Consider the following 13261-nt stretch of genomic DNA (forward strand, 5'->3'; position numbering starts at 1 on the left):
ATTTTTGTAATTATTTTCATATGGAAAGGATTTTTATTCCTTTCCCTACATAATTTTTCCTTTAACCTCCCCCAAAACATGGGTGTGTCTGTATAATATGTTAAGTATGACTGTATAATATGTTAAGTAGGCTCATTTGGCTATGCTTCCATAACTCTATGCACTTGTGTTGGCGGGCTTTATATTGGGCTGTGCAGTTCAACCTATAGGGCCCGTAGATGGTGATTATGGGTAAGAGCCACCTGCAACATAAGCAGATCAGTAAATACCTAATCTTTGTTTACTCCGAGGTGCTCTCTATTATTTCAGGTGATGGGCTAGACAATGGGGTGCCCAGTGCCCTGAGTTTCCTGTTTTGCAGGGGTTGGGGCACATATCTCGGAAGAGCTGAAGCCCCTGTCTTGCCCATGAATACCCTTATTGTATGCACAGACACCAGCCCTGACCAGGGGGGCTGGGTGGAGCTCCTGGTGAAATGTGCTGAGGTCTCTGCAGGAGGGTGAGGGGGTTTCACTGGCTCCCCATCCTAGATAGACAGAAACATGGGCTATTTCCCTATCCCATTCCTGTTCTGAGGTTCATGACTTCTAGATCAGATGCACACTGTAGTCTATCTTTGGACCACAGTGTGATTGAAAGCCTTGGGAAAGGCTTGTTTTGTCACTCTCAAGGGAGTGGTGTTGGGGCAGAATTTTGTCACTCGGCCTGATACAGATAGCATTATGCCCCATCTGTTCTCTGATATCTTAGCTCTGGTGCTTCATGTAAGAGGGAGGGCTCCAACTTTGGGCTTTTGCAAGTGGGTGTTGGTTGTGGTGGTATCTGCGGGTTGGGTCAGCCTGACCTCAGGCCCTGGGGGAAGTGGAGAAGTGACAGCAGAGTTGGAATGGGGTAGGTACTTCCCCAGTTCCTAGGTCCCTAGATGGCACCCTTGCCACTGTTTACAAATCCTGAAGAGGCTGAACCAGGGTCAGAATTGCCCAGTGTTCAGGTGCTGGGTGTGATGGGGAAGGGTGGGCTGGTCCCCAGGTCACTGGTAAAACTCTCAGGCAGGTACAGGCATGATGCTTGTATGGTAGGAGCCTGAGGAAGTATCACAGCTGTGTGGGGGTAGGGTTTCCAGAAGGGCTCTAGGGTGCAGCTGAAATGCTCAGGCACGGGCAGGTGAGTGCACTATGTGCCAGAAGGCATCAGGCCCTGTTTGGCAGGAAGCAGTGGAAGTGAGGTGTGGGACTGGTGTAGAGCCAGGTGAAGCTCCTTAATTTGGGGAAAGGGCTGCCTGGCTTTGCTCCTTTCTTTTTTTTCCATGGGTCCTATTGCTTCTGTGAAAGCAAAATATCTTGGGCCTCCCAAATTACTAAGCTAAAAGGAAAATTCAAGCCAGAAACTGTGCAGGGCAAACCTGTCTCCCACTCTATTCAAAGTCATCCCTCTGCTCACTGAGATAGATGCATATTCTGATTGCCTCCTTTGGAAAGGCTTATTAGAAACTCAAAAGAATGCAACCATTTTCTCTCACCCACCTGTGACCTGGAAGCCCCTCCTTGCTTTGAGTTTGTCCTTGCCTTTCTGGGTGGAACTAATGTGCTTCTTACACATATCAGTTCATGTCTCACACTAAACCTAAAATCTGTAAAACCAAGCTGTGCCCTGACCACCTTGGGCACATGTCAGGACTTCCTGTGGCTGTGTCACGGGTGTGCATCCTCAACCTTGGCAAAATAAACTTTCTAAATTAACTGAGACCTGTCTCAGATTTTCTGGGTTTACACTTCCTTGGTGAATCCCAACAGGATCTCTTAGATGATCCACTTGAAGAGCAGGTATTCACTCACCACTTTGTTTCCTCTCTGTGAGAGTCACACACGCTAGCAGCTTCTAGTCAATTATCTTGAACTGGAACTGCTCTATACTTATATGTTGTTAATAGGTATAGAAAAATTTCTATTTAAAATGTGCACCATGAGTTTCACTACTACCATGACAGTATGAGGAGTACTGCAAACTCACTCTACAGAAAACTGGTAAAAATTATTCTTTTTAAAAAATAAAACATTTAAGGTCTCCAGAATTGATCTTAAAGGTATACGGGAAAGGAAGAAACATTTATTTGAGAATATCTACTAAAACAGTAAGAACAGACAAAATCTGTGGTATTTGAGCTATTAGGTTGGCTCAAAAGTAACTGTGGTTTTTGCTGTTACTTTCAATGGCAAAAACCGCAATTACTTTTGTGCCAATCTAATACATCTGTTAAAGTATGTAGTCAGACAAGAATAGGGTAGGAAAGAGCCCCCACCCTGCCCCCTACTCCTCCACCCCCCGACCCAAGAATGTTGGGCATTTGTCAAGCCATGGTCAGGCAATTATAAATGTCCCTCTGAAATGATGAGCAGGACAAGGGAGGAACTCCAGAACTGTCTGGTTTCCATTGAGTGAAAAAGAGGTAGGCATAAAACTGTTCCTCTGAGATAATAAGTGGCCATGACTGGTGCCGGGAATGACAGGATTCTTGCAACAGACAGAAGACACCTGGAGTTAGCAAGTCATAATTCCTGATGAAGATTCAAGCATGAGGGCAATACCATTCAGGATATAGGCATGGGCAAGGACTTCATGTCTAAAACACCAAAAGCAATGGCAACAAAAGCCAAAATTGACAAATGGGATCCAATTAAACTAAAGAGCTTCTGCACAGCAAAAGAAACTACCATGAGAGTGAACAGGCAACCTACAGAATGGGAGAAATTTTTTGCAATCTACTCATCTGACAAAGGGCTAATATCCAGAATCTACAAAGAACTCAAACAAATTTACAAGAAAAAAACAACCCCATCAACAAGTGGGCAAAGGATATGAACAGACACTTCTCAAAAGAAGACATTTATGCAGCCAACAGACACATGAAAAAATACTCATCATCACTGATCATTAGAGAAATGCAAATCAAAACCACAATGAGATACCATCTCACACCAGTTAGAATGGCGATCATTAAAAAGTCAGGAAACAACAGGTGCTGGAGAGGATGTGGAGAAATAGGAACACTTTTACACTGTTGGTGGGACTGTAAACTGGTTCAACCATTGTGGAAGACAGTGTGGCGATTCCTCAGGGATCTAGAACTAGAAATACCATTTGACCCAGCCATCCCATTACTGGGTATATACCCAAAGGATTATAAATCATGCTGCTATAAAGACACATGCACATGTATGTTTATTGCGGCACTATTCACAATAGCAAAGACTTGGAACCAACCCAAATGTCCAACAATGATAGACTGGATTAAGAAAATGTGGCACATATACACCATGGAATACTATGCAGCCATAAAAAAGGATGAATTCATGTCCTTTGTAGGTACATGGGTGAAGCTGGAAACCGTCATTCTCAGCAAACTATCGCAAGGACAAAAAACCAAGCACCGCATTTTCTCACTCATAGGTGGGAATTGAACAATGAGAACATATGGACACAGGAAGGGGAACATTACACACCGGGGACTGTTGTGGGGTGGGAGGAGGGGGGAGGGATAGCATTAGGAGATATACTTAATGTAAATGACGAGTTAATGGGTGCAGCACACCAACATGGCACATGTATACATATGTAACAAACCTGCATGTTGTGCACATGTACCCTAGAACTTAAAGTATAATTTAAAAAAAAAGCAAGATGATGGGATTTGACCAGTACATGACCTTCCTCTGGGGACATTGGACCAGTAAGGGAGAATTGACTCAAATGAGCATGTGTATGAGTTCCGTAAACACACTGTGCATGCGGCCCCTCCCAAGTGCTGTCAGGGACACTGCACATGCAGTAATTAAGTGACAACTCACCCAAGGGGAAGAACAGGGAAGAGACAGAGCCCAGGAAAAGATAGGGGGTGTAAAAACTCTAAACAAAGAGGTGGATGAGGCATTTGATTTTTTTTTACAAGTTTCGTGCTTGTCCCTCATCTAAGTGTACTCTGGTTTCTCAAGTAAACCCTCATTTTGCTTAAAATGAATTCTCCCTTCTACTTTAAACCTTGTCTGTGTCTGCTGAGACCAGCTCAGTCATGGAGACCCTAACCCAGCGGCACTAGAGGAATTAAAGACACACACGAATTAAAGACACACACACAGCAATATAGAGTGTGGAGTGGGAAATCAGGGGACTCACAGCCTTCAGAGCTGAGAGCCCCGAACAGAGATTTACCCACGTATTTATTGACAGCAAGCCAGTGATAAGCATTATTTCTATAGATGATAGATTAACTAAAAGTATTGCTTACGGGAAACAAAGGGATGGGCTGAAACAAAGGGATGGGCTTTGGCTAGTTATCTGGAACAGGAACATGTCCTTAAGGCACAGATTGCTGGTGCTATTGTTTGTGGTTTAAGAATGCCTTTAAGCGGTTTTCTGCCCTGGGTGGGCCAGGTGTTCCTTGCCCTCATTCCGGTAAACCCACAACCTTCAGCGTGGGCATCGTGGCCATCACAAACATGTCACAGTGCTGCAGAGATTTTGTTTGTGGCCAGTTTTGGGGCCAGTTTATGGCCAGATTTGGGAGCCTATCTCCAGCATGTGTGTTTCCTTTGAATTCTTTCCTTGGAAAAGAAAAAGGACAGAGATAGCTGCAGACTCACCTGTGGGTAACATACTGTTGTAACATACTGGGATATGCTATCTAGTGGTAAGATGCTGCAATGCCTCACCTTCTTTGGCTAGAAGCATTCAAACTCTTGTAGGTGGTCTCTCCTCCTTTCTCTTTTTTCCTTTTTGTTTCCCACTCATTTCTTTTCCTTCCTTTCCCCTTTTTCCTCCTTCTACTTGTTTCTTTTTTTTCACTTCACTTTTTCTTTCTCCTACTTACTAACTCTTCTGCAGGACAATTCCCCTTAGCTACAGTGGCTCTGCTCCCTCCAGCTGATTTCTCAGCTCATCTTGGAGGTGATTCCCAGAGGTGGGTGGACTTTAGGGTCCAGACCCTGCAGACCTCAACTACTGTGCCTCTCCTGACAGGAGGCTTGCAAGGGTAGCAGGTTTAAGCCTGGGCTGTGCAATGTCTGGGGTACTTCCCTTTTCTCCTTCAACTAAAATCAACTCCTTCCCGAAACCCACACCTGTGTCGTCTATTCTCTTGTGCTCTTTTATGTGTCCTCTGAAATGACCACGCACACTAACTGAACTATTTGCCTCAGGGGCAAGTCAGCCTCTTTTCCACTCTCACTTTGTGTGCCATGCGAGTTATTTTCCTACTTCAAACCTACACTTCTTGTTTGCCATTTGTGTGCTTGTGGCCTTTGCTGTGTCTTCCTGGCAGCCAAGAGGCAGACACCTTTACTGGTGTCCCTTGATATCTACACTTGCTTTTACCCCTCCAGTCTGGATGATCTCCAGCCTATCCCCTGCCTCTTGGCTCACTCAAAATAAGCACTTCTCAGAGCCCTGGCTCTATCAACTACTGATTACTTACTATTTTTACTTACCATTCTTTATCCCCAGCAAGCTCCAGGAATTAGTATTCTGCTGGTCCTTAAAGAGGTTTATCCACTTTGACATAGCCTCCAATTGTGGTCCTTTAAGGACACCCCCTACCTCAATTCTGGGGGTAGTTCCTTTTTGGGAAAAGAGAACATTTTTCCTGCACCTAGTAAGACTCTTTATTCCAAACTCCCTGGTTCTCCAGAGGTTTCTCCTTTTTATCAAAAATGCGAACAAGCACTGCCCACTAGGGACCAGAGGCTGCTGTTTCTGTGAAAGCACAAGGGCTTTCCATGAATATCCACCAGGCTTCCTTACCTATCCACCTGTTAGATAGTGATTGCCCTGATTGTTTAAACACTTCTTTTTCATGTTGCTAACAGAGGATGGAATTTTCCTACCTTCTTCTGAACCTCTCCATGTCATTCTCAAAATGCACAAAGATCTCCAAGCCTACATACAAAAAAAAAAAAAAGCCCAGCCTCTTTGGAGTTTGAAAGGGAATAGGACATCTACCTAAAAGGACCTGGGGAATGGAAGCATGAGAGGATGGGAAATCATCATTTAATTGCTAAGATGCTCCAGATGGGGGTCACTGCAAGGTCAGGGAGGCAGGGATATACGCCCACCCATGGCTGCAGGTGCAAGATACCAAAGTACCCATAGAAGAGAGGTGAAGGCTGGTCCCAGGCTACAGCACAGAACAGATTACCATTAAAACAGAGATGAAGAAAAGGTTTGTGGTACTCAGTAACACCAGTTTATTCTGGGGCCCAAAGGATAAATAGAGGGCCCTTGTTCATTCCCATATCCCCTCTGTTCTGTAGTGGGTAATTGTGCCTCCATAAGATGATATGGCACCAAGATTAAGGGTACCTGGTGAGATGGGTTTATTCAAGAACTTCAAATACAAATGGGGGATGCTCTGTTCAGGAAAAGATAATAAGGATATAAGAGGGGCCACCTACTTTTTCCTTTTTCTCCTCTATTCTCTCTTCACAGTTGGGTAATTGCATCTCCATACCACAGGACATACCCCTTGGATGCATCCTTAAGGAATTGAAAAATGTGATTCCCTAAAACCGTATAATAACAAGGAAAAACTAGCTTTAATTTGTAATACAGTTTGGCCTAAAATAAACTGGAAAAAATTACAAAAGCCAGCCTAAAACCCCAGACCCCCTATGTAGGAAATCCTCAAGTTAGCCTCTGCAGCCTTTTATAACCAAGAGCAAAATAAGAAGGATAAGGCTAAAGAGAAGGGAAACTGCAGGGACAAGCGGCAGGCTCAACTATTGGCTACTGTACAAGCCCTCTAGCCCTCTCCAGGTTGCCCTCAGGACATTCTGACAGAAAACTGCCATCTGTGCAAAAAGCCAGGCCACTGGAAAGTAAACTGCCCCAATGGGCTAAATGGGAAAAATCCCCACAAGGTCTGCTCCCTCTACCACAAACTTGACTACTGGAAAAAGGAATGTCTTGAGAGCCAAAAGGGACCTTGGGCCAGATCCAAATCCAATAAGGGCCTTAAGCTGAAGGGGCCCTCTGCTCCAGCCAGCTCCCAAATCAGACACCATCATTTACAGGACAAAGCCAAGGGCAATTCTGGAGGTGGCAAGTAAAATTATAAATTTCCAGGCTGGGCATGGTGGCTCAAGCCTGTAATCCCAGCACTTTGGGATGCCAAGGCAGGAGGATCATTTGAGGTCAGGAGTTCCAGACCAGCCTGGCTAATGTGATGAAACCCCGTCTCTATTAAAAATACAAAAAGTAGCTGGGCATGGTGGCATGCACCTGTAATTGCAGCTACTCAGGAGGCTAAGGCAAGAAAGTCGCTTGAACCGAGGAGGTGGAGGTTGCTGTGAGCCGAGATCGCACAATTGCACTCCAGCCTGGGCAACAGAGTGAGACTCTGCCTCAAAAAAAAAAAAAAAAATTATAAATTTCCCTTTTGGGTTCAAGAGCTGCCTACTTTGCTAATCTCCAGCTCTAAGAAACTCTCCTCCAAATCCTGTTGGGTAATATGAGCAAATGGCAGCTGCTACCTCCAAAAGAAAATATTCTCACCCCTTTATATTAGTTAAGGGACCAATTATTAATCTCTCACTATTCCCTGGTAATGCCTAAATGCCCCACACCCCTTTGGGCAAAAATATATATCCATGATGGGTGCCTGATTAATATTCACCCAACCTCTAAATTTATCTTTCCCTCTAATATTGTTTTTCCTGGGAAAACTACATAAATCTTTAACCAATAACTTCAACCTGGACAGTCCCACTTCAGGAGTTTAAAAATAGCCCACATGTATTCAAACAAACCCTAGCAAGAAATCTAACCAAGTAATCACTTGAGGGGGGATAACAGTGTGTAGATAACCTCCTTATCTGCTCCCTGTTCAAAGGACTTGATTGGCAACATGTAGTACAAACCATAACTTCCTAACAGAAGGAAAATGACTTTTGTCTAATTCAAACTTTATGAAAGTAAAGAGGTAGTTTTAATAAGGAAGGTTATAAAGAAAAGAGATTTTTGTATAAGAAAAGATCTTGCATGGTAAATTCTTGTCCTAAAGTAAAATAACTGGTTGTTTAAAAAAGAAAGATGTTTAGGACAGGTTATAAAGTCCATGCATGTCGTAGATGGTCTATGTAATTCATAAAAAATTTGTGAAAGGAAATTTATAAAAGGAATGTTGTATGTAATTAAGGCATAATAGTCTCTTTAAAATTGGTTTCCTATGTTAAAAAAAAGGTTGTCTTAAAGTATTAATCTGCTCTTAATAAAATTACAAGATGTTTTAATTTTTATTTCATAAACCGTTTCTTTTAACGATTCCCCAGAATCATATATGGCCTGATGCTAAATTGTTTTACCTAAAAAAGCAATGTTTTTATCCAATATAACTGAATTCTGTACTCTTGACTTTTGTTAATATGTCTACATTTTCAACGTAACCAAAAAACTTCTCATGCTATTCCTAAGAGTCATGTATTCTGCTTTACTAATACTTTGAACATACTCTTGCTGTATCTAATTAAATTCAAACACTTTTCACCAAATTTAACTTTCAGGTTATCCGATTGGGCTTTCCATAAGGAAAAACAGTCACACTGCAAAAGGTTTTTCTTTGCCTTTTCAGTAACTGACTTTTTAAAAACAAGATTTTATATTCACTATGTTGTCTTTATAAGGTTTTTGGTTGTGAGAAAAACTTTAATGCCTTTTAGTTCACATGACTTTAATAATCTTTAGTAAATGAAAACGATTTTAAAGGTTATTAGGTCTACAAAATTCTTTAAAGTCATAAACTGATACAGTGACTCTTAATAACAGTACAACTTGCCTGCTTTAAAGCCATTAAATTCTAGGCAAGACCTGAGAACATATGGAGTTAGCCATGCCCCCAGCTATGCTAAAAAGAAGTCAGATCTTTATTTTGTTTTGTCATCTCTACTTGTCTTAAAACCTGAGATGCATTCTATATTTGCAGCCAATAAGTTCACCAGGGCCTCCCCCCTAGCTAAACTGGAACTTGAACCATAGACTGTATATCCCCAGACATCTACATAGCCCATGACAATCTCTTCTAGTATCAATCTAGGGGCATTCCATCTTGCCCAAGGTGAAGAGAGCTTGCGAAAGTTAAAGGAGAATATTAAAATATAGAAAAACCTCCAAAAAGTAGAACTCTAAGGCTCTTTTCTAGTCCAGATCTTTAAAATATTTGCCAGTTGTATATGGCCATGGACAGCCTCAATCCTTCCTCCTATAGTTATGTTTATATTAATTTGCCATTTGACCCCATGCCTCCTTAACACCCTCACCCTTATCATTTCTTCTAAAATCCAGCAATTTCAGACCAAGCTTCTAATGCTACAGGGATATTCACCTCTATCCTTAGACAAGTACAAAAACATGCCTCTGTCTTCCCTGTATTTGGTTGGACACCACTTTTGCCAGCCTATGAATGGAGTCACACTTCCCTAACAGCTAGCAAGATGCTGAGACCCATGGGATGATCCCCACCACTCTGTCACCAAGAAGTAGTTATGGAAAACAATCATCCATTGCCCTAAAGAATTGGGTCCCAGATGTTTGAGGGAGGCCCATGTAAGAGTAAGTAGTTAGGCATGAGCAGGACAGGACAGAAGCTCCCCACATGAATGTTAGGCCTTTGTCAAGCCGTGGTCAGGCAATTATAAATCTGTCCCTCTGAAATGATGAGCAGGACAAGGGAGGAACCCCAGAGCTGTCTGGTTCTCATCAGCTTATTATGAGTTGTCTGACTCATAATAAGTAGCCATGACTGGCACTGGGAATGAGAGGAGTCTTGCAACAGATGGAGAACAACTGGAAATAGCTAGCCATAATTCCTGATAATGTTTCAAGCATGTGCAGTAAAAGAGAAAGGTGGTAGAATTTTATTACCACCTGACTCTCCTCTTGGGGCACTTAACCAGTAAGGAACAATTGTCCCTAATGAGCATGTACATGACTTCAGTAAGCACACTGTGCATATGGCCCCTCCCAAGTGCTGGCAGGCCATTGTCATGTGACAATTAAGCAACAGACCACCCAAAGAAAGAACAAAGGGAGCAGACAGAGCATGGGAAAAGATAGGGGGTATAAAAACTCTAAACAAAGAAGCAAACAAGGTACTTGCTTTTTTAAGTCACCCGCTTGTCCCTCATCTAAGTGCACTCTGCTTTCTCTAATAAACTCTTACTTTGCTTGAAGTAAATTATCCCTCCTGATTGAAACTTTGCCTGTGTCTCTTGTCTAAATTATTTTCTTCAAGAAGAAAATGGACTGGGATTGCTGCAGAGTTGCCAATCCAGAGCTCCTCCAGATAGCTGCAGACCCACCTGCTAGTAACAGATTCATCAACTCCTTTCTACTTCCCAGCTCACCAAGAGAAAATCTCCATTTCAGTCTACTGCAGGCAAAAGCACAGTGATCTCTCTGCTAGAGGGCTGTCTTCCTGGGAGGAACAGGATGTTAGCATTTCTCATCCTTACTCTAGATACCTGTTGTTGAGTCTACATTCTAGACAACTGCAGGAAAGTGGTGGGTGTTTTCACTTAGCCTAGATATGTGGGACAGGAATTGTACTTCAGGTGTGGGGCTGCAGAGAATACTAGGCCCCTAACTGCCTTATCCTTGGCTCATATAGTAGAGGTTCTATGTGGGGAGAAGCAAGTCAAGATAAACTGAAGCTATCCCACTTCCTTGAATGAGCTTCACCTCTTAAACAGAGAGAAGCATGCTATCATACCCAACTTCATGTCCAGATCTGTGACTCCAAAGTTTTTCCTGGGAAAGAAACAGGCTATAAAATAGGAAACTCTGGGTCACTTCCCCAAAAAAACAGACTTCATTTGCAGAAAGGTGTGGAGAATTTCAAGCCTAATGGTCTCAAAAACAATGGAGGTTATGGTAAAAAATAAGATTCATTGGGTATGTATGCTAAACTGTAAGGGGCTAGTTTTTCAGAAAGAACCAAGAAAAGAGATAGCTAAGGAGAGCCTTTCTGAATCAGAACAAATCTCAAAAACTGACCTTGAAAACCATCTCTTAAAAGAAAAAAAAAACATGATTCATTTTTATCATCTATGAAGCAATTTATGTCCCAAAGCATTGATTAAAAAAAATAAAAGAATCAGCTGGCATTTTATGGAGTTTAATAGGTCAGTATGGTCAGTGAAAAACACAAAGAGAGGTCTTCCAATCCCATTGTCTTTTCAGGATGACTATGGGCATGTCCAAAGCAGGATCCTCTGAGGAGCATCATTGTAGCCTTCAGCTTATGTGGGGATGAAGAGAATTCATCAAAATAATCCTGCCAGTTACTAAACAGATTAACAAACCAATAAAGATAACACACACTGGAGTGGGGACACCAAGACTCAGAGTTGCTAGAATATATTACCTCATATTTCCACTTCCTGAGAAATAAGTTATGAGGCATGTAAAGAAACAGAAATATATGATGCATGCACTGGAAAGAATGCAAGCAACAGAAACTGCCTATGAAAATGAGTGAATATCATATTTGACAGACTTCAATGTATACGTGATTTTAAAAGTACTTCAATGTATGATGACAATATTTCATCAAACAATATCATAAAGGGGAGAAAATTATATATAAAATAATACAAATTATGGATTTTAAAAATAAAATAACCAATAAATTATTTATTAAAAGGAATAAAGGGTAGATATAAGCTGACATAAAAATAATTCACAGATTTAAAGGTAAATTAATAGAGAGAATGCAATGAAAAGAACAGGGTAAACAAGAATGAACAATTCACGAAAATGAGCAGAGACTCCCAGAAATGTGGGACAGCGTTAAATAGTCCAACATACACATATTGCGAATACCAAAAAAAAGGGAAAAAAAAGAGAAGAAAAGTCATTCCAAAAATTAATGACCAAAAATTTCTCAAATTTATTGAAAAGCCTTAATCTACATAAACAGGAATCTCAACAAACTCCAAGTAGGATAAATACCAAAAAATCCACAAATCAACACATTATGGTAAAAATGCTGAAAGCCAAAGACAAAATCTGTAAAGCATCAGAGAACAATAACTCATTACTTACAAGAAATCCCCAAAAAGATGAAAAGCTGGCTTTTTATAAGGAACGATGAAGAGCAGAAGGCAGTGGGATCACATATGCAGAGTCTAAAAAAAAGCCTATTGAACAAGAACCCTATATCCAAAAAATTATCCTTTAAGAATGAAAGCAAAAGGAATTTAAAAATGCATAAAACAAAAACTAACCCAAGTAAAGGGAGAATTAGCCATTTCTCCCCATAATAGATGGATATTTTAATACCCGACATTCAATAATGAATAGAACAACTAGGCAGATGACAAACAAGGAAACAATACTTGAACAACATGATAAACCAAATGGAACTAACAGACATTTATAGAACACTTAAAAACAGAAGAATACACATTTTTCTCAAGGGCACACAGGACATTCTTAGAATAGGCCTTATGATAAGTCATTAAATAAGCTTCCATAAATTTTAATGGATTAAATTAATATAAAAAAGTTCTATGATCACAATTGAATGAAATTTAAAAATCTATAAAAGAAGAAGTTTTGAAAGCTCTCTTATATGTAAATTAAACAACACACTTTGAAATAACAAACAGGTAAAAGAAGAAATTGAAAGCAAAATTATAAAATACTTAGATATGTAAAAAATTGAAGGTATAACATAATACTTATTGTACATGGTTAAAGCAGTATTTAAAGGGAAATTTATAATAGTAAATTCTTATCTTAAAATAAACACAAAGCTCTCAAATTAGTCACCTAACTTTCCACATTATGACACTAGATAAAGAAAATAAAATATAAATCAAGCAGAAGTAATAAAAAATAAAAATTAAAGCAGAAATGAAAAAAGAGAATGCAAAATTAGATAAAAATCAAATAATTCAATAGCTAGTTTATTTTAAAAGTTAAATAAATTGGGAAGCTAATAAATATATAGATGAAGAAGAAAGAAAATTACTAGATTCCAAAACAAAAGAGAGGATATTACTACTGACTTTAGAGAATAAAAGACTAAAGAGGAATGCTATGAACAAATATGTGAAAATAATCTGTAATATTATGTTTACTATAATTTTTATTTCTTGGTGTTGTAAAACTATAAGATCTGATTTTCAAAGAGAAGCAAACATATTTATATTTTAAAAATTCCAAAATACTGTTTTGTCAATCCTTTATTGCAATATAATTCACACGTGATACA

The sequence above is a fragment of the Pan paniscus genome, chromosome X, assembly GCF_029289425.2.
Source record: "Pan paniscus chromosome X, NHGRI_mPanPan1-v2.0_pri, whole genome shotgun sequence".
In the NCBI taxonomy this organism is placed as follows: Eukaryota; Metazoa; Chordata; class Mammalia; order Primates; family Hominidae; genus Pan; species Pan paniscus.